General features: G+C 41.2%; 2 long non-coding RNA genes across 3 annotated transcripts in view; one reads left to right on the top strand and one right to left on the bottom strand.

The window, feature by feature from the left end:
* LOC139356602 (uncharacterized) overlaps positions 1–15,793 on the top strand; it is an 86,111-nt gene extending 70,318 nt beyond the window's left edge. The window contains exon 3 of the long non-coding RNA XR_011608673.1: positions 14,620–15,793. This is a non-coding gene — a long non-coding RNA (uncharacterized lncRNA). The remainder of the gene's footprint in view (positions 1–14,619) is intronic.
* LOC105493338 (uncharacterized) lies at positions 1,188–20,552 on the bottom strand. 2 transcript variants are annotated; one of them, XR_011608669.1, is made up of 5 exons: positions 20,418–20,505; positions 9,679–9,897; positions 8,935–9,127; positions 7,829–7,975; positions 1,188–2,955 (listed from the first exon to the last, which is right to left on the bottom strand). It is a non-coding gene; the product is annotated as an uncharacterized lncRNA (long non-coding RNA). The 2 variants fall into 2 exon arrangements; XR_011608668.1 differs by lacking the exon at positions 9,679–9,897 and having other exon boundaries at positions 20,418–20,552.
* Positions 20,553–20,779: the final 227 nt, after the last annotated feature.

Genomic DNA, 20,779 nt, shown 5'->3' on the forward strand with positions numbered 1-20,779 from the left:
AATGAACTTGGTTTTAATAACTGTATGATAAACTATTGGATGTGCCGGGAGCAGTGGCTCATGCCTGTAATCCCAGCACTTTGAGAGACTGAGGTGAGTGGATCACTTGAGGTCAGGAGTTCGAGACCAGCCTGGCCAACATGGTGAAATTCCATTTCTACTAAAAATACAAAGTTAACCAGGCATGGTGGTGGGGCCTGTAATCCAGCTACTCAGGAGGCTGAGGCAGGAGAATCGCTTGAACTCAAAAGGCAGAGGTTGCAGTGAGCTGAGATCGTGCCACTGCACTCCTGCCTGGGCAACAAGAGGAAAACTCCACCTCAAAAAAAAAAGTTCTTATTAAATCTATTGTTGGGCATTATGTTGATGCTATTTTCTATCACTGTAAATGTAAACAGATTTCCTGGCTGGATATGAGCTGAGCCTTATTTCAGTTATGTTACAGATTTGGTAACACACACTCACTTCGCAGATTCACAGGGAGGTGGACTTAGGGGGATATTGTGAAATGCTGGCCCAAGGCATAAAGGGGCTGTTGATCCCCTGGACCTACAGAAAAACTGGACCTAGGATGTAAAATCTCAAGACGTCTCAGAGAACTGTAAGGTGATTAAGGTGATATCCATAAGCCCCTTTAGGGGTTCTAGGAAATGTATGGGTAGACCAACCTACACAAGACTAAACTTCTTGCTCATTGAATGCATGGAATCTAAGAGCATCTCTCTGTAACAGTGACCCCATTTGTAGTAGGCCTTTCTTTTTAGTTCAGCTAAAAGCCAGGTTCTTCTCACACGGCCGTGAAAGATTAGGCTTGCAGACACCTTGAAAGGTGAGAAAAATAAAATTGATTGGGTGAAAAGAAAAAATAAAAAAGGAAAACAGGGACTCTCAGCAAAGCGAGAGTTCTGCTAGCCGGTTGCCTGCCTCACAGACGGAATCCCCAGTTTCACCCCAGAACAGGAGAGGCCAGGCTCCTCCCTCCTGCAAAGGACGCGAACTTCCCGAGCCCGCACCCCAGCGCGCAGCCTCCCAGTGTTCAGGCCGGACCGAGGTTCTTTCGGGGAGCCCTTTCTACTTGGCTGTCTCACGTTCATCCTCACCAGCTAGCGAAATACAAAATACCCACAGTCCAGAGCAAACTGTGAGATGAGTATCGTGAATAAACCCCTGTGCAGACATCTCTTGTATTAGAAATGTTTATTTGTTATGAACCCAATTCAAGCTGCCTTCAGCCAGAAAACAAACACACACCCACACAACAAGAATGTGTTAAATGTCGTGACTGGAAAGAAGTACATTGGCTTTAGGAATGGCTTCGTGGAGGTACTCGAGGGCCCTCATCAGGAGTTTGTTCCCCAAAGTCTTTATCCCACAATTTATGAGCATCTCCCAAATGACATTCTTGGTAGCAGAGACACAGCAGTGCACACAGAAGCTCTGTCTTCCTCAAGCCAAGATTCTAACCGATGGTGAGAGAGGCCAGGCGTCCGTTCTAGGTTCACATGCTCAGCCCTACTGTTTTCTGGGACAGATACCTTCTTAGTTAGGTTCTGTCCTTGTGGTGGTACCCTACCTTTTCAAGCTCATATCCTTCCAGCAATACATGTGATTAACAAGAGACCTTCTTATTTCCACAGTTCTATTAATGTTCTGGGACGTGCCTGGCCTAGAGCTTTGAACAGATTACAGTGCAAAACAATGACATTCACTAATTCCTTAGACCTGACACTGGGACTGCTCTCTAGGCAGAGGAGGGCACCAGCCCCACGTAAACGCATGGGGGGAGAGTGGGCACGAGAGACATTCCCAGAGGGAATTTGGGTGCCAGTAGCGGAAGGAACAACCTTTCCAGGGCAGGCAGAAGCAACAGTTAACTGCAGCATTGAAATTACTTTCTTAGGATATATTCTTCGCAGTGAAACACGAATTCATAGTGTAAATATATTTTAAGACTTCTGATAAAATTGCGAACTGTCTTCTATGACGTGTCCGTTTGTTTTTACACTCACCCCATGCATGTGCCTGTGTGGTTTAAGTGGTGTAAGATGTTAAAAGGACTTAAGAGTGTATTAAGTTGATTTCTGATCACTGAAGACTCTCTTTTTCTCGATAGGTGATAGACTAATATTAGTGCATTAGTTTACGTTTCAATTACAGATAAAATGAGATCCTGGTATTAGATACACACACACACACACACACACACACACACACACACACACACACCAGAGAGAGAGAGAGATCAGCTTTGAAGAAGACTGAATTCTCTCCCCGCACAAATGAAGCCTCAATTGTTCCATCCTATGCTGCAATAGCATTAATAGCTCTAAGGTAACATGGCCATACTCTTCTGTTCTTCTTGGTAAGATGATCAATACCAAATATTTGTCTTTTTTGGAAAAAAAAAGAAAAGCCTTCTCAGGATTAATAATAAAGCCAAATAGAAGGGAATTAAAATTAGAAAGAAATAGCAAAATTCAAGATGATTGCTTCGATGTCAAAATGACCACCAGAAGAAATGACACAATGCATCTGTTATCCAAGTGGTAAACTCCTTCTGAATTTCCAAACCACATTTCCACCCAGCCTGCACTGCCTGTGCTTTGACATGTCTCTGACTGTGATGACCCATGATCTCTTGGAAGGGATTTTGCAGCCAGCTCTCTCATGAAGGTGTTTTCTTGAGTATGGAGAAGAAGGGAAAAGAAGCCGGTCCTCCGGTTCAGGATACTGACACAGAAGTTGATAGATCAGGAATTCCCCTGCTCCAGGAGGGGAATCTCCGAGGGCAAACTCCAAAGTGTGATGAATGTGATGTTCAGCCCTTGCAGAACCTTGCTTGTTAGTGTTGCCTCTGCAGTCTCATTTACTGTCTGTCTTTTCCCTTGCCCTGACCTTGAAACTTCTGCACAGCCACTGAATTTGCATCCATGTATCACCTGGTCTCCATGGCAACTGTAGAAAATCAGAGCAGAGACAAGGGATTCAGTGTCCACTTGTTAACAGTGCTTTCTACCTAAATCAGGGCATTTCAGGCTTTTATATGTTGACATTATAAGTCAGATGCTTCCTTGTCATAGGGTCTTTCTTGTGCACTGTAGGATTTTTAGCAGCATCCTGGCCTCTGCCAGCTAGAGGTCAGTACCATTCTCTAATTGGGATAACCTCAGTAGTCCCCATACATTACCAAATGTCTTCTGTGGGAAGAAATCATTCCCAGCTGAGAAAAACTTAACTAGGTCATTGGAATGTAGAACCAAATTGGATGGGGTGTCGTATAATGTATAATTTCTTTACATTTTAAAAATGACCTTATTCTGAAATTGGTTCTGGTTGCCACAGAGAAATGAGCAAATATCTTCTTAGCAGGCACATCATGAAGACCTAGAAGGAATTCCAAACCGCGACCTCAAATGTGTTATTAACTGAGATAACACTTACACAATTTATAAAGTATTTTGATATTTTTCGTTTATGTGCCTCTCATAAATTACTTTAAAAAAAAACTTTGAAATGTACAAAGTGACTCATGTCTATGATCCCAGCAACCTTAGGAGGCCGAGGTGGAAGGACTGCTTGAACCCAGGAGTTTGAGACCAGCCTGGGCAACATACTGAGACTTCGTCTCTAAAAAAAAAATAAAACAAAATTAGCCAGGTGTGGTGGCATGAGCCCATGACTCCCAGCTACTTGGGAGGCTGAAGTGAGAGGATCACCTGAGCCTGGGAGGTGAAGGCTGCAGCCTGGGTCACACCACTGCATTGCAGCCTGGATGACAGAGCAACACTCTATTTCAAAATAAATAATTTTTTTAAAAAAGTCCAAAATAAAAGACACTTGCTTCTCTACAAATTCTTCTAGCATGCTCATGCCTATGCTTCTGAGCTTTTTGTACAATTTAAAATTATATCTAGAAGGCCAAAAAGCTTAGGACAGGTCTTGCCTATTCCTTGAGTAAGGCAAGGAAGTGGCATGTTCTTCTGCTATTTCTTCTGCCTCAGATGCTCTTTTTGCAGCTATCTGTGGGCTCACTCTCTCCTCTGTCCCAGTAAACATCTCTTCTGCAGAGATGCAGAGACGGCTCCCCTGATACCTTAGTGGGTCACTGCCTACCTCTGTACCATCTCTTTTTCTTTGCATTGCTTTTCTTTCCTTCTTAGTATCCAAAGTGACTACCTAAAATGGTGTGTGTGTTCAAGTATTCATTTTATTATCTATCTTTATTGTCTTTCCTGCATAGGAAAGTTCATTTGTCTTTTTTGTTCACTTCTGTTTCTTCAGGAACTAGAACCTAGGCCTAGGCCACAGTGCTTCAGAGAAACACTGCAGGACACTTACTTGGTGGCATGTGTGCCATTATCTCATTCTGTGCCCATGGCAGACATTGCTAATCACTCACCACACTTCTCTACTAGACTCACAAACAATATCAGAGTTCTTACTGATGCTGCCACAATTTTGGAGCTAGCTGCTGCTCAATTTAAACATGATATCACCCTCCTAACTCCAAGACTAACTGCCTATCACTTAAGAAATAAATTGGCTTTATGCAAATAGGATTATGAAACGAATTCCCATTCATCTCTCTTCTCCAGATGACCAGGTAAGAAACGCCAATAGATTCAGGGAAACATAGGCTGCCTGTTTGTGTTTGAATTCTAGCTCCAGTTCTTCCTAAATGTGCAACCTTCAGGAAATTACTTTACCTTTCTGCGATTCAGTTTCCTCATTTGAAAAATGAGGATAATAATAATGTCGATTCCAAGGGGATAGGTGGTGATTCACTGAGATAGTGAAGAATAAGTCTGTAGTAAGGCACACTAAGAATGTGGCCTGGGAGATAGTAATTATATGTACATGAGTGTGAGTTTTGTGTGTTATTATGGTTATCTTTTTTTAAATTAAAGCTGAAACCTATGGATGAGTGTTTCTTTTAAATTAACATCACTGTATTACCCATACAAGGTTGTTCTCTGCATTTAGGTGTAAGCACTAGCCATTTCATAGTATAAGTTGTAGAAAAGTGAACTTCACTTTTGTAGCATAACCCACAGCAAGAATTACATTTTATGTTAATGATGTAGTATGTGATCATACACATTCCAAACTCAAAGAGAAGTTTCATAAATTTGTATACACCCTTACTACCTATAATGTGCTCTGACATTTCTTACTCTATTCTCTATGCTGTTCTGTTTCAGCCTATTCTGTTTTTTAATACCTGGTTCCAATCCATTAAACTGATTTTGTGCCACTGATACAGAGTGAGCAGTAGTTTGAAAGCCAGGGCCCTCAGGAAGGCAGACCCTGCTCTGGGGAAACATTGCCTGTTTTGCATATGCATTGCTGAAAACAGGCACTGCTGGCTTAGGAGTAGGAGACTGGCCTTTCAAAGTTGTCCAAATGTGCTCCTATTTAAGAACAATGCTAATTGCATTGGCCAGTTTCAGAACTGAAATAAGCCAATGAACAAAATAAAATGCAGTGCATGAAATTTGCAATAAGCTCACTCTGAAAAAATTTCTGAAATAATCTGGGTTGTAATCATAAAATTGCAAAGGCCATAAGACAATGTCTTGGCCCAGCAGAGGACTCAACAATGGTTTTACTGAATTGAAGGATGAGACAGCCATCCCTAAACAAATAGGCAAGAAAAGAGCGCCTCTGCTGGCTGGGGGTGGAAATTACCAAATTACCAAAAGGAGATTGGGTTCGTGTTTAGTACACGGAGCAAGGAGGACTCACTGGAACCCAGTGATTTATTGATCCTGATGTCTCCTGGTGCTTCTGTGCTCAGTAGTAAAGATGGACAGATCAGAGCAAGGATCCTGGGAGGGAGCTAGGGAGGTGTTGTTCAAAGGATACAAAATTTCAGTTAGGCAGGAGGAATAAGTGAATGATGTCCGTTGCACATGACAATGAGAGTTAATCATATATTGTATTCTTGAAAAATGCTAAGAGAGTAAAGTGTTTTTACCACAAAAATGAGCACTATGAGAGCTAATGAATATGCGAATTAGCTGGATTGAGCCATTCCACAATGTATATGTACTTCAGAGCATCATAGTGTACACAGAAAATACAAACCATTTTATCTGTCAATGAAAAAATGAAAATCATTATATTAATTTTTAGTGAAAATCAAAGCAACAATCAAAAGTAGGACTATTGAAGATTCAGATTCTTTAGAAATGAAGGCTTGAGTTAGTCTACCAATAAGGAATCTTGACTAATTGATTTTCTTGGCTGAGAGCAAGAGAAGTGTGGAAATATGGAATGGATCCTAAGAAAATAATGCACATGTATATATAAGCAGAAATGAGCGTTCTATGCTTTTGCATATTTTCTCTTTCCTTGTTATGTGTGTTTGTTTTTTATAAATAATAATTTTTATTGTCTTTTTCTCCTTCCCTTTATTACTTTACATACAAATTATAAGCTATTGTTACACAATTTAGCTTTCAGGTAACAGAATAGTCAGTGGGACCCTGACTAAATTTGAGGAGTAACTAATGCAACTGTTATTATGATGCAATGACTTGAAGCCTGTTTTTCCTCATGTTAGGGAAGGGGCGGGGCTGCATATCACGTATAAAGCGTGCATGTAAAAGAGGGTCATGTCCTAAGAAGGGTAAAAAGCAATCTGAAGGATATGGCAGTCACAGATGTGGGGAGCAGGCACTACCTCTGGGACTGAAGGGGCATGCCAAAGACAGAAGAGACTTGGGAAAGGGCCGTCTCCAAGTTTGAGATCAGACTCTTTGGAAGGGATGTGGCTCTGAACCCAGGTGGAGAGGTTTGGTGAGGTACAACAGGCTGGGCCTGGCCAGCAAGAAACCATCCACTGGGGCACCAGCAAAACTTATTGGACGGATGTACTATTGAAGCCCCACGCATTATGGCAAAGAAGCTGCCCACTGGAAGAGAGTTTCCTGGTGACTACTTCCTTATGAGAATAAGAAGGAGAGTATTGGGATCAGGAGAAGAAGCACAATTCTTTTGTAAGTTGTTCCGGTTAACAAATGTGCAATGTTTACAAAGTTCAGCCCCAGTGTTACAGAGGGAGTCAAAACGGATGGGTTTGGAACGGAAAGTCAAGAACTCGATAACTGGTCCAGCCTCACCAGCTTCCCACACACCCATCTACACATATTTCGACTTCTTTAAAACCATGACAAAATGACTCTATGCTTCCCTCTACTGATCAATCAGAACATAATTGGAGGGAAGATGACTTGCTATTATCTGCCTCCTGAGATCATGAAATAAAAGAAGTACAAGCCCACTTCTAATCTACTCCTCCCTCCAATACAACTGAGCCTCAGTATTTAAAAAATCCAGTTTACAGAAACAAGGGGATGTAAGAATGTGTTGGAGAGGCCATGATAACATCATCGACTTCTGTGGAGGGCCTTCAAGACCACCCTCCCTCTGGAGTTTTCCTAGAAAGTTTCATAGGGCTAGCATACAGCTGTGTTCATGACTAAGATTTATAACAGGGATGTGATAGGAATACACACTGGATTCCAGGGGTCAAAGACACTGGCAGGGCCTGCAGAATCTCCAGGTCAGCTTCCGGTGCTCTCTCCCTCTTATGAGGCTCTCAGAATCCATTCTTCCCCCAATTATGAAAATATAGCAACAGGTAGGCCGTGTTTCTGCCCAGGGAAGCCCATTAAAAAACTCGGCACCCAAGGTTTTCTGGGAGCTGGTCACATAAAGATCTTTTGCCAGGCACACACCAAAATGCCAGACTCCCGAAAGAAAAGCAGGTGTTCAGAATAAATCATATTTTTTGAACAGTCCAGGCATAGTGAGCTAGTCTTACCATGGAATGGCAGGCACATTCCCCAAATCCAAATTCCTAGACATCAACAAAGGGCCGCCTTGCAAGAACACTTTTCTGTAGAGAGTAGTCTCCATCCTGCTATGCTGACTCATTTCTGCACGCAGCCCAATGTAGAATCTGAAAAATCTATTGGAAAATCATTTTTATATGAAAACAAATAAATGGCATAGATAAAGAGGAAAAGTACAAGAAACTGAAAAAACTTAGAAAAGATTTATGGAACACACCTACCAAAGAAAACAACTGCATCTGGCTTTGTTTGGACCTTAATTTAAATGAACTCTAGGCAGACATTTTTAAGGTAGCAGAGAAGTGTGAAGATAGATTGGTATTGAGCAATATGAAATGAATATTGCTGACTATGATTGCATTATGTACGATCATGTATCTTAGTTACTTAAAAAGGTTCTCTATTAGCAATACATACCACCATATTTACAGATAAAATTACTTGAGGTCTGGGAACTTAAAAAATAATAATCTTGCTTTGTTGGTGATAATAATGACAAGTATTAGTGGTGATAAAACAAATGAAACAAAATATTGATAATTGTGGAAAATCTTTTTTTTTTTTTTTTTTTTTGAGATGGAGTCTTGTTCTATCTTCCAGTCTGGAGCGCAGTGGCCTGACCTCAACTCACTACAACTTCCGCCTCCCCGGTTCAGGTGGTTCTCCTGCCTCAGCCTTCTGAGTAGCTGGGAATACAGGCATGTGCCGCCATGCCTGGCTAATCTTTGTAATTTTAATAGGGACGGGGTTTCGCCATGTTGGCCAGGCTGGTCTGAAACTTCTGACCTCAGGTGATCTGCCTGCCTGGGCCTCCCAAAGTGCTGGGATTACAGGCATGAGCCACTATACCCAGCCTAATTGTGGAAAATCTTCAAGAAGTACAGGGAGATTAGTTATTTCATTCTTTCTATCTTCATGCATGTTTGAAAAGTTCCATATTTAAAAAGACTAATATAAGTAAAGATATATTTTGTTTCTTTATATGTGTAGCCCAGATAACCCACAATTAACCAAAAATGTGAAAGCAAGAATAACAAGGTGACAAGAAAAAGTTAGCTTTTCATTAAGAAGTTACCTGTAGATTACAAGGTAGAGTAAATGTAGTCTGTCTCCTGGCATTCGTAGGCATATTTTTGGCAGGAGCGAGAAATCTGATCTTTACAAATGATGTCGTTTTACCACCCCTTCTCTTTGTACTAGCTTCCTGGTAAAGGTTAATTGGTTTACCTTTTCAAGAATTTCCTTCCATACACACGCCTCTGTATCTTCTTTTTTAAAAAAAGAACAATATACAGAAAAGCGAAATTAGTTATGACTTGAAGATAATAATTCAGATTTTTGTGGGTCTGTGTGTTTTCATCTGAACTCACTTAACTTAGGCTTTTGATTCGAGTGTTGTTTAGAATAGGATCAAGAACATACGGGCAATTAGGTCAGGTGTGGTGGCTCACACTTGTAATCCCAGCACTTTGGGGGGCTGAGGTGGGCAGATCACTTAAGATCAGGAATTCAAGACCAGCCTGGCCAATAGGGCGAAACCCTGTCTCCACTAAAAACGCAAAATTAACTGAGCGTGGCGGCACATGCCTGCAATCTCAGCTACTCAGGAGGCTGACGCAGGAGAATTGCTTAAACCTGGGAGGCAGAAGTTGTAGTGAGCCAAGATCGTGCCACTGCACTCCAGCCTGGGTGACAGAGTGAAATGCTGTCTCAAAAACCAACCAAACAAACAAACCAAACCAAACAAAACAAAACAAAAGAAAACGAAAACAAAAAGAACACATGGGCAATTGATCTGGGACAGCTCTCCCTCACTTACCTGCCTAATTAGTTTTCACTTGCTGCTTTACCAACTAATTAAAGGGCAACTCCCATTCAATAATATTTGGTTCCTTCTCATGTCCAGCGCAGACATCAGCACTGGGTCTTAAAGGTTATCAGGCAGTCAGATGCTCAAAGACATCCCAGCTTATGGAAAGAGGAATCTTCAGATAAACAGCAATAGCAATGTACTATTGGGGTCTTCTCATAAAGCTGACTGGAGAGAATGGAATAGGAGATAAAGAGAAGGATGGCTAAGTTCTATGAGAAGGAAAGAAGCAAAGAGTATCAAGAATGTAGAGAAGGGAAAGGTTGAGTGCAATTTTTCTTTGAAACAAATTTGGTTATCTTACCCCAGAATAGAATTCTACTCAAAGAAAAATAATATTGATTACAGCATCAAAGGTAAAGAGAAAAAGCAGGCTTTGGGAAATACAGAAACTGAACAGGAGCTAAGAGGACGTATTTGTTGCCACAGCAACAAATGGATAAAGCAGCTCCAACTGGTTTCAGCCTTTCCAACTCAAGATTTATGTTGCTGAGGAGAGTATGTGCATGTCCTAGATTGCTCCCTTACCCCTCTGCCAAGAGAGCATTGGGCACGTTGATTGACAGCCCCAGGAAGTTAGTACATCAGACAGGGTTGGGGTGGAGGGGAGGATGGATGCTGAGCAGGTAAACACAACACATGTCAACACAGATGATTACGCAGGGATGAAGATGGAAAGTGGCAGCCCGGGCAGCCAGAGAAAGCTGTATACACCATGACAGAGACATGAGGGACTGATGGCCTATAAATGGAACACGCTCCATGGAACAGGCTGGGAAGTGTGCTCAATTTTGGATTGCTTTGTGATTATCTCATCCTCAAACATTGCTCTGAGAGATCTGGCCTGGATCACAGATACATATCTGAAGCCGTTATTGAGGGTGTGTATTTTTTCTTGGCTTCAGAAAGGTCATGGACAGAGAGCCACAGAGTCGACTCAGCCCCATTGGAACGACATAGACTGTGAGGAAAAAGTTCATCTTCAGAGGAAAGCTGGGGGTTCTTATCAGAAGGAGACATTGGACCCAGATAGGAAGAAACAAACAGGACATCATAATTCTCCCACTGGTTCTCGAGATACTCTCTTCCTAGGACACAGGAAGAGAAAACACTCCCCTCCTTAATTAAGAGATGAGGAAATTGAGGTGAGTATGGACGGACGTTCCTGCATACCCACAGCTACCACAAGGTGGAGCTCAGACTAAACCTTCAATCTCAGGACTTCTGGGCTGGTGTGGCCTCTACTGATCTCTCTGTGGAAGAGTATTTGTGTAGTCAGTCCTCTGAGACGTTTCAGAGACAACCCCAAACTCTACCTAACGCCGCTCTACCCCCAAGCCTCCCAAAAAGAAATAGAAATTGCACATTCCTCTGGGTCCTAAAATGAGACCCCCAACTTTCTGACAGAAACAGGAGCTGCCTAAGTAACAAGGAGGAAAAAACCAACTGATCTGAGGAAGCACCTGTTCCATTAACAACATCACTTCTGTTGGTTCATTCAGGCAAGAGAGAAGGTCAGTCTCTGGAAATCCAGCCGCACTTTGGGTGCTCCACCTGCTTTGTCATGCGCCTAAATCTAGGCAGGGCTCCACATTGTTATTCTGGTCATGAATCCAAACACAGAAAAAACCGGAAAACTCCAACCACCCAATCCTGCCTCTAACACGTGTGAGCCATTGGCCCCTGGGCTCATTAAATACGTTCTTTCAGCCTCGGTGACCTCATTTGCCCATGGGGATGACAATAGAAACTGTCTCAGCTGCTATTGAGAAATCCATGCAATAATGCACATGAAACCCTGAACACAGTGGCTGACATTGGCAAATGCTCCATAATGTTGGTTATTACTATTACGGTTGTGTATAATAGTAATGATCAGAAACCATCCCAAGATATCAAACTAAGACCCTGCTTAATTATGGCAAGTCTACAGATGAAGTATTTGCGACATCATGAATGTGTTTATAAAGAATATGGAATCATAAGACAAAAAATGTTTATACTTAATACTGACCAAAAGGAGCAGAATTCAAATCTATATGCCAACATGAATAGGATACAATTAAAATGTACAGGGGGAAATTAAGGAAATGGACTAATGTTCACTGTCAATAGATTTAGTTGAGTCCTTTTCCTACCTTCTGCTTTTACTGTGTCTTTAAGTGTTTCTATGATAAAATTTACTTTCATGACAATAAAGGTTTTAGTATTTTACAAAAGATGTACGTTCTCTTAAATTTCAATTGCAAATTCGTTATGCATTGGGAAAAATGCAACCCACTTTGGGAAGGCTTCCCTCCCTCATCTATAAAGAAAGAGGAGGAAACTCAGTGGCTGAAATGGCTCTTTGCAAGCTCTTTCTCCTAGCATTCCAAGCCAAGTGATAAGGCAGCTACTTAGGATTCAGGAGTAACAGCATGAGCTATTTCCCCAGAGAACCAGCGACAAAATTTCTGTATCAATTTCCAGTCCATGAATCTAAGATTCCATAACTACGCCTATGAAAGGGTTTTTTGGGGGAAAGTACATCAAAATAATATTTGAAGTAGGCATTTACAGCGGAAAAGGGGGAAAATGTTATCCAGGGATTGGAAAAGCATAGGGTGGGGAAAGCTAACCCCACTCTAATTCCTACTAGCATGTTCTCCCCCTGGTGTGGCTGCATCTTTGTGCCAATGAATATAATAAATAGAAAAATTAACAATAGATGCAAGGCTATAATGTCAGGGAAACAGACAGAAGGAGACCTCTCTCATCATAGATTTTCTTAAATGAGCCAGTTCCCACCAGTCCTGAAACTATAAAGTTCTCTGCCGTTTTAACTTGCAAGTAAGTATAGCTTGAAAACCCACATAACACATATGTCTCTTCCAAGGAATTACTAAGGAGTGCACATCATGAATACACAAAAACCAGTGCCAATTGGACCTGTGTTCCACTGGACTTTAAAGAAACCCCAAATCTGAGCAAATACAAATTAATGTGCTCCCAAGAGTAGTCTTGCTCACAAGCCAGTCTCAGTTAAATAAAGGCTGTTTTTCTTGAGCTGAATGAAGGGTAGCGGCAGCTAGGACTGAACAAAGGAAGCAGCTGCCTTTTCTAGGAGTTCACTGGGTTTGGCTCATGATCTAAAGATTTAACCTGCATCACTGACGAGATCCTCACAAAAGCCTAATGTGTGTAGGTGAGTGCATGCTTCTGTGTGCGGGGAGCATTATCATCCCTGTTTCACAGACAAAATACTGAATTTAGAGAGGTAAATTCAGTAACTGGATATAACAATAGAAACCAGACTATAACTGAAGCTGACCCTCTCCAAACTCTATGCTACTCAACCCTGTAGGGATAGTATCATGCATTCTCCAAATTCCATTTATTCCACCAAGATTCCATTTTACATGTGCTGACAAAAATATAAGCAATATTTTTTACATTCATTTGCTTTGAGATTCTCCTACGAAACAGCATCCCTGGGGATAGACTGTATTCTTTCAGAGCAAAGGCAGTGAGTGAACTGGTGGTTATCTGGCCCAACGCTGTTTGCAAACACACTGCATTTGCCTTGCAGAATGTTTAAAAATTTAAAATTAATATCCAACATGTAAAAATAAAATATTTTACAAAAAATAGCAATATCTGGCTTTCTGTGAAACGTTAGAAGATTTGTGAATACTGGAAATACATTCCCATTTGGCAAAGATAACCCAGCCCTTTTAGAGGCTTTTTTCCTCCCTGCACCCCCGACATGAGCCTAGGGTGAAGTTTCCTAAGACCAGGGCCCAGGTGGGAAGCTGCTCACCCTCGGAGTCCCCTGACTGCAGGAAAAACTGTCATCCAATTCCTCCATCCAAGGACATCTGAGAACCGTCACTAAAGCCCATTGTTTCCCATAGGAATATTCAACATTTACTCAACAGGAACTGTGTGCCAATACGATTTCATAGAATCTTCACAAAACCCCCATGAGATGGTCAATATTATGATCTACTTAAATGAGAAACAGTAGTGATTTTTCCTCCATGATACTGGAAAGGATCCACTTAAATGATGCGTTATTTTTTGCTCCAGAGTTTTTTCTCAACTTTGATTCTACAAGAACTCAGCATTCCAGTGTCTCTAATTTTGCACAAACTCAACTACACTTTGTTATCGTTGTTATCTTTTTGAGCAGGTATCAGCACCCGTGGCTTTAGGAAGAGGGAAAATGAGGAAATCTAATCTACCTGAGTCTAAACAATAAGCATCCACGAATAGGGACACTGCATTTGACAAGACGGAAAAGGCAAAGAAATTTACCCTGGTTATAAAAATGCCATTATTTGATTTTACTTTAAAATGGCTCTTCAGATCGTTCAATGTAAAACAAAAAGTCTTTCTCTTTAATGGTTCCTGTCAGAGACAATATAGTGTGAGGTACAAATGATGAACTCATCCCAGGATATCAACCAAGCGAATACCCATCAGGTAGGGAGGCAGGGTCCTGGTGATACACTATGTGGAAGAATGGGGAAAATTGATGGAGGACATGGTTGGAATCAGTGGATTTAAATTTATCTCAATTCCCCCACATCTTATAGTCCTAGGCATGTATATTCTTTATTTTATCTAAAAGATACCAACTTTATATCAACTAACCAATTAATTTACAGGTGAAAGGTTCTATTTAACATCGTAAAGACGAGTCCCATACAATGAGTGCCTCCTCTTTCCCAGCCCCTGTTCTAAGTACTTACGACACATTATGTTATGTGAGTCTCAAATACCCAATGGACTGGGGACTCCTAGTATGGCATGCAAAGTAAAATCACACAGGTTTTCATTTTGATACCTGCTATTTGCTTTCTATATGGTCTCTCATTTGATTCTTTTTTGTTTTGTTTTGTTTTCAAGACGGAGTCTTACTCTGTTGCCCAGGATGGAGTGTAGTGGCACGATCTCCACTCACTGCAACCTCTGCATACCAGGTTCAAGCGATTCTCCTGTCTCAGCCTCCTGAGTAGCTGGGATTACAGGTGCCCACCACCACACCTGGCTAATTTTTGTATTTTTAGTAGAGATGGGGTTTTACCATATTGGCCAGGCTGGTTTTGAACTCCTGACCTCAGATGGTCCACCCGCCTCACCTCCCAAAGTGCTGGGATTATACGAGTGAGCCACTAAGCCTGGCCATTTGATTCTTATAACACCTTTGAAAGTAGGCATGGCAAATATTATAATCACAATGTTATATAATATTATGCTGGTTTTAGAAAGAAGGAAACTGAGGCTCCGCAGGGTACTTAGAAGTTTTGCCACTGAAGTTCAGGTGCATTTGCTTCTATTCAATGTCTTTGTTACCATCTGAACAAACATACAGTTGGCTGCGATGTTGAAAATGTGCCGTCATGCACCTACACTGCCACAGACCACATGGCGCACCTTGACCTGAGCTCAGAATTGCAGGTATATTAAATGTTAGTCTTCACCATTTAAAGGCAACTGTATTTCCTATGGAAGAGACTACTCATTTTCTCCCTATGCATTTCCCCCATAAGAATAGAATTTGTGTTTTTTGACTTCATAGGTAGCTGTCCAGAATAATGTGTACATTACCCAGCACACCTTGGGTCAAGGGAATGTCAGGTGACTAACTAAATTCTAGATGAAAGTAGAAGTGTCATATGACAACTTCCAAAGCATAGCGAGGACATGCTCCTCCTATGGACGGCAACCTAGGTTTTTTATTTGTCTTCTCCTATATGCTTTAATGTAGACATGGTGTCTGCAGCTGATGCTGCCATCTTGCTAACGAGATGAAGAGGAATGGAGATCAAGAGCAGAGCAACAATCTGGAAGAAGCCCGGGTTCCTGATGACCTTTAGGTCCAAACCACTATTCCAGCCTCAGACCCCTTTCTTAAGATGTTTTCATGAGAGAGAAACAAACCTCTCTCTCATCTAAGCAGCTATATTTTAGCCTGTAATTCAAATGAACACTATTCTTAACTGAAAAAATTTTCAGACAAAACGTTGAGACCCACCAACTAAATACCGCATGTTTTAAATGTGAGGATGAACAAAACATGTCTGTGCCATTAACATGACACCACACACCTTAATGAGGTTCTCTGTCTTAATATACTTTAAAAAACCATATTTAGCCAACAGCCCACCCTTTTAATATAATGTTACTGTTCATTTTTGGGTTTTAGGAGGGCAACAGTTAACCCTACCTCATTCCTCTCTGAGTTTGGAACCAAGTGAAACAAAAGTAGAGGCATATTTATATTAAAATATGACAAACAGAGCAATTTTATTACTCCTATTGCTGGTTTAGTAGACATGGTTGGGCCTTTAGTAAAATTATCCTTTACATTGTACTCGATAAGTACAGATTTTCTTTGGACCCACTGGTATAGAGGACCAGGGCCACCTCTCACCTGGCCAAACACAGAGAATCCAGGAACCTTACAAGTAAGTCACACATGACTACAATGTTCACATATTAACCTTGCTAGTTAGAAAAAGGAGAATAAATACTGCAAGCATCCTGCCAGCTCCACAGTTCTTCAGCCTCCCTCTAGGTTGAACAAGTAAAGTGGGAAAGGGGTTCAGTTTTATTCCAACAATCCCAGAAAGTGAGAGGCTTCTGTGTCATGGTCTCCAGCTGGAACAAGTGGAAAGAAAAGAGATCTCCCGCTGCTCAAGATAAAGAAGGAATATTGCAGCTAAGGATGGGCGACAGAGGGAAGTGATGGTTTCTAACCTGACACAAGGTGGAGAGAAGTAATAAACTAGATGATAAGGGAAGTGATTAAAGTAAAACAAATCTATGACATGACGTTTCCTTAAACACACCCACAAGGAATATGGGACTTGATTGCAAGCTTCTTGTTCTTTCATGTTATTATTGAACTCATTATCATTATTGCTGTAATTGTAGTGGTGACCCACTTTATTCATTCATTATAAGACATTCCTGAAACCAAAGCAGCAATAGGCACTATTCTAAGTCAATATTTACCTGTCATTGTTCTACAGTACCTGTCCCTCTTTTGATGTGGTGTCAATGTCTGTTTAGGTTATACAGTGCCTACATCCCCTGTCATCAGCACCCTCTTATGCTCAGTTCTTCTCATCTACATGCACAAGTATTTCTCTGGGAAAAGGACTGTAGATAAGACAAAAGGAATGTCTACCAGAGAAACAAATGAGCTTAGCTAATGAAGGAAATGAAAATTGGAGCCATAATGTGCTACTGTATCATAAATGAGCATAAATTATTTTGTCAGTGCTATTTACAATTTTACATGGCGCAGAGCTTTGCAATTATGTCTATTCAATTATGCCATTCAAGGGATCTTTCAATAAGGATTCTTCATTGTGGCCAAACAACACATTTGGAAGCTTCTCTTGTACATGGGATTCAAATCTAGACATGAAAAGAGTCCATTGCTGTAGATTTAGAAGAAAACTCTTGGCTAAATGTCAAAATACTAGCAAATTCTTGAAGGAGAAATTTTCAATCGTTTAGGAATAAAGCATTATGAATACGACCTCTCTCTATGATTGTGGAAATTCTGAGTTGAATTCCAAATATCATGGTGGTTAGGTCGGTGTATTACCAACAATGACAACAACAAACAATACAAACAGAACAAAATTTGGAAACAAAACATGATCAGAAGACTTTACAAAGGTTAAAAAAAGCCCCACTGAGAGGTATTTTTCATAGAATATGTAAATTTTTTCATGCATGTTAAAAAATGAGGACTCTTAAAATATGACTGTAATACTATAATCATTCACAAATGGAATTAAAAATATAAATATCATCAAATATCTAGTCAATGTTCAAATTTCCTTGCATGTCTGAGCCTTTTTTAAACCTCTAATGTATCATTTGTACATGTTTCATTTTTTTCTTTCCATAGATAAACATGGCAGCCTTCCAACCCACTTTCTTTTCACCAAACTTAACAAATCCCATAATTACATTCATCCACGTTGTACTATTCACAGCTGCACATCCCATCATGAAAGAGCTTGGTTTTCTATAGGAGTCAAGCTAAATAACCCAATTGTTAAGACAAAACCAGGCTTAGCTTGGCTTAAAAATTGAATTGTGTTACCAACCTAGTGGAAAGTTCCATTATTGGATGGGAAGAAACACTATCACCTTTTCAAAGAATGAAAGTGAATATTAAGCTTCTAGTTACAGTAGTAGAGGTGAGAAGAACCACAGCCACTGAGGCAAGAAAGTGAATGTTAGCATCTACTTATCCTATACAACTTTCAAGGCAATGTTGGGCTTCCTTTACATCTGACTCCTACCCCAGATGTGGATACATTAAGCCTTTGGTCTTAAATACAACTGGTGCATACTGACTCATGATTTCAGATGGTTTCAGGAAAGACTGTCAAGCAAAAGTTGTACTTGGGGGAATTCCTGGCAGAATAACAGATGTAGAAATGCCTAACTGCTTTTGTGATATAAATTGATCTTCCTATGGCATCAGTGAATCTTCATGCATTCCTTACATTGATCAGGTAAAACTTACTAGAAATAAAAATAACACACACAAAATCACCTTCAAATGCTGTGTATATTCATTGATTATTTTTGAATTTAAATGCTTCAAACCTGACCTATAAACTTTTTGAAATGTGTTCAGGCAGCAAATACACATACCATCTACCTATGCCCATTTTGTTTCTGAAATTAGCTAAGCTTATTCTTGCCTTAGGACTTTCCCTCACTCGGTCCTGTGCCTGCAGCTCCTGCTCTTGGCCTGTCTGCTTTGCACCTTCCCTCCTTAGAGGACAGCACCCCCTGGTCTTCATCTGGGGAGCCCTCCCTGACTCGTCTCAGGTAGCTCTGTCACTCCCATTCCAGTCTCCCTCCATTAAATCACCCATTTATTATCTTCATAGCATTTTATCATAACCAAAAATCGTGTTTGTTTGTTTTCTTGCACACTGTCTGAATCCTTCATTGTATGTGACCATGATGAGGGCAGGGAAGTGAATCACATTCACCATGGGATCCCCAGGTCTTAGAACAAAGCCTGGCACATGGTAGGTGCTTGTGAATGAATAAATGAAAGGGTGGATAGATGGGTGGATGGATGGATGGATGGATAAATAGGTAGGCAGGTGGATGGGTGGGTGCATGGGTGGGTGCGTGGATGGATGGGTGGATAGATGCATGGGTGGAAGGATGAATGGATAGGTGGGTAGGTGGATGGATGGGTAGATGGGTAGACATGTGGATGGATGAGTGGATAGGTGAATGGAATAATGATTGAATGAGTGGGTGGATGGATGGATGATGGATGGATGGATGGATGGATGGATTGTGTAAGTATAGATGGATGGATTGGATAGATGGATGGATGAATTAGTGAGTGAATGAAGGAAGCACCTACAGAGAAAGTTCAGATTTTACTCATAGTGAATTTTATTTAGTACAACCAACATCATGAAGAATTTATGATAAATTTGTTTAAAAAGGGTTAGATTTTTACCAATGAATGGCCCAGAATAGTGGGTGATGACTCTAGATCTTTGATTTTCAAATGAGATTACTCTAAAACTAACAATGACTTTAATTGGAAAGTAAGCCAGGGAAAGTTTAAAATATGCTTGGTGTATATCAAGAGAACCCAAGGATTGAGTTATATAAAAACAATACGGAATGAAGCCTCCTCCTCACCTCCCCTGTTATGTCCTCACTTTGCTTGTAGCAGCCAGGATGCTAAGACTCTGGAAAATCATAGTTGAACCACTGCAGCAATCTGGTTACATTTGCTTGCAGCAGAGATAAGTGATTTGAGTATTCTAGGATTCTTGAGACTTGGGCTCATTCGCCAGGTCTCCTCCAAATCTGTTGTGCTGCTTTGGACAATTATTCTCAGCCTTTAAAACTCCCCTGCCATCAAGGTCACTGCAGGACAACCTCCTATAGACTATCTGTTATTGTGTGCTGTTTCCAGTGAAGATGGGTAAAACCTAACTGATATTATTGGAAATATGATACTGACCACAAAATGAGCCACTTTCCTTTGGTGATGACTCTGATTCAATTCAGATGATTACATTTGCATCATCTTAAGCTTGGACATATCACTGATTCCTCCATCAAAGTCTATTCTTTGACAAGCTATTTTAGAAGTAAAAAGCCTTTATGGGCCTCTTTCAAACACTTTGGTTCAGGGAAATTGGCACTGACTGAGCAAAAAACACCAAAGGTCATTGTTACATCATTCCAGAGGACAGAAGGTCTCATGTAAACTTCTCTTGCCCCTCCCAGGAGGATATCAATGCATTCTCTCCTCACCTTGCTCTTTCTCCTTCTTTTTCTTTTTTTTTTTCTTTTCTTTTTTTTGATGGAGTCTCGCTCTGTCACCAGGCTGGAATGCAGTGGCACAATCTCGGCTCACTGCAACTTCCACTTCCCAGGTTCAAGTGATTCTCCTGTCTCAGCCTCCCGAGTAGCTGGGACTGCAGGTGTGTACCACCACACCCAGCTAATGTTTTGTATTTTTAGTAAAGACAGGGTTTCTCCATGGTGGCCAGGATGGTCTCCATTTCTTGACCTCGTGATCCGCCCACCTCAGCCTCCCAAAGTGCTGGGATAACAGGCGTGAGCCACCACGCCTGGCCTTCTCTTTCTAACTCACAGAACGGTGTGTGGGAATGGAAACTCACAAGCCGTTGCTCCTTGCTCTGTGACTGCAGGCACTTGGGAGTTGAACACAGGGTTGGGAAGAGGAATGGCTGGTGTTACATGTCCCGCCTGGTCTCGGAGCCTGGAAACCAATGGAGTACAGGCTGGCTAGCCGCATGCCTATTGTGCTAAGGTGCTACGTCTTTCTCTCCACCTCTCTTACCTCTCTGCATTTGACTTCACAAGACCTGGCTTGCCTTGTTCTCCAACATCGGCTGCTTTCGTCTGCCTGGAATGGAGTCTGACTCAAACAGAGTGTGGGAGCTGGCCTCGGATTTCTAGGGTGGGGCTAACCACAGGACAACAAGCTGGGGAAACTCAAGAAAATCAAGCCGATTCGTGA

The sequence above is a fragment of the Macaca nemestrina genome, chromosome 10 (genome assembly GCF_043159975.1).
Source record: "Macaca nemestrina isolate mMacNem1 chromosome 10, mMacNem.hap1, whole genome shotgun sequence".
Taxonomy (NCBI): domain Eukaryota; kingdom Metazoa; phylum Chordata; class Mammalia; order Primates; family Cercopithecidae; genus Macaca; species Macaca nemestrina.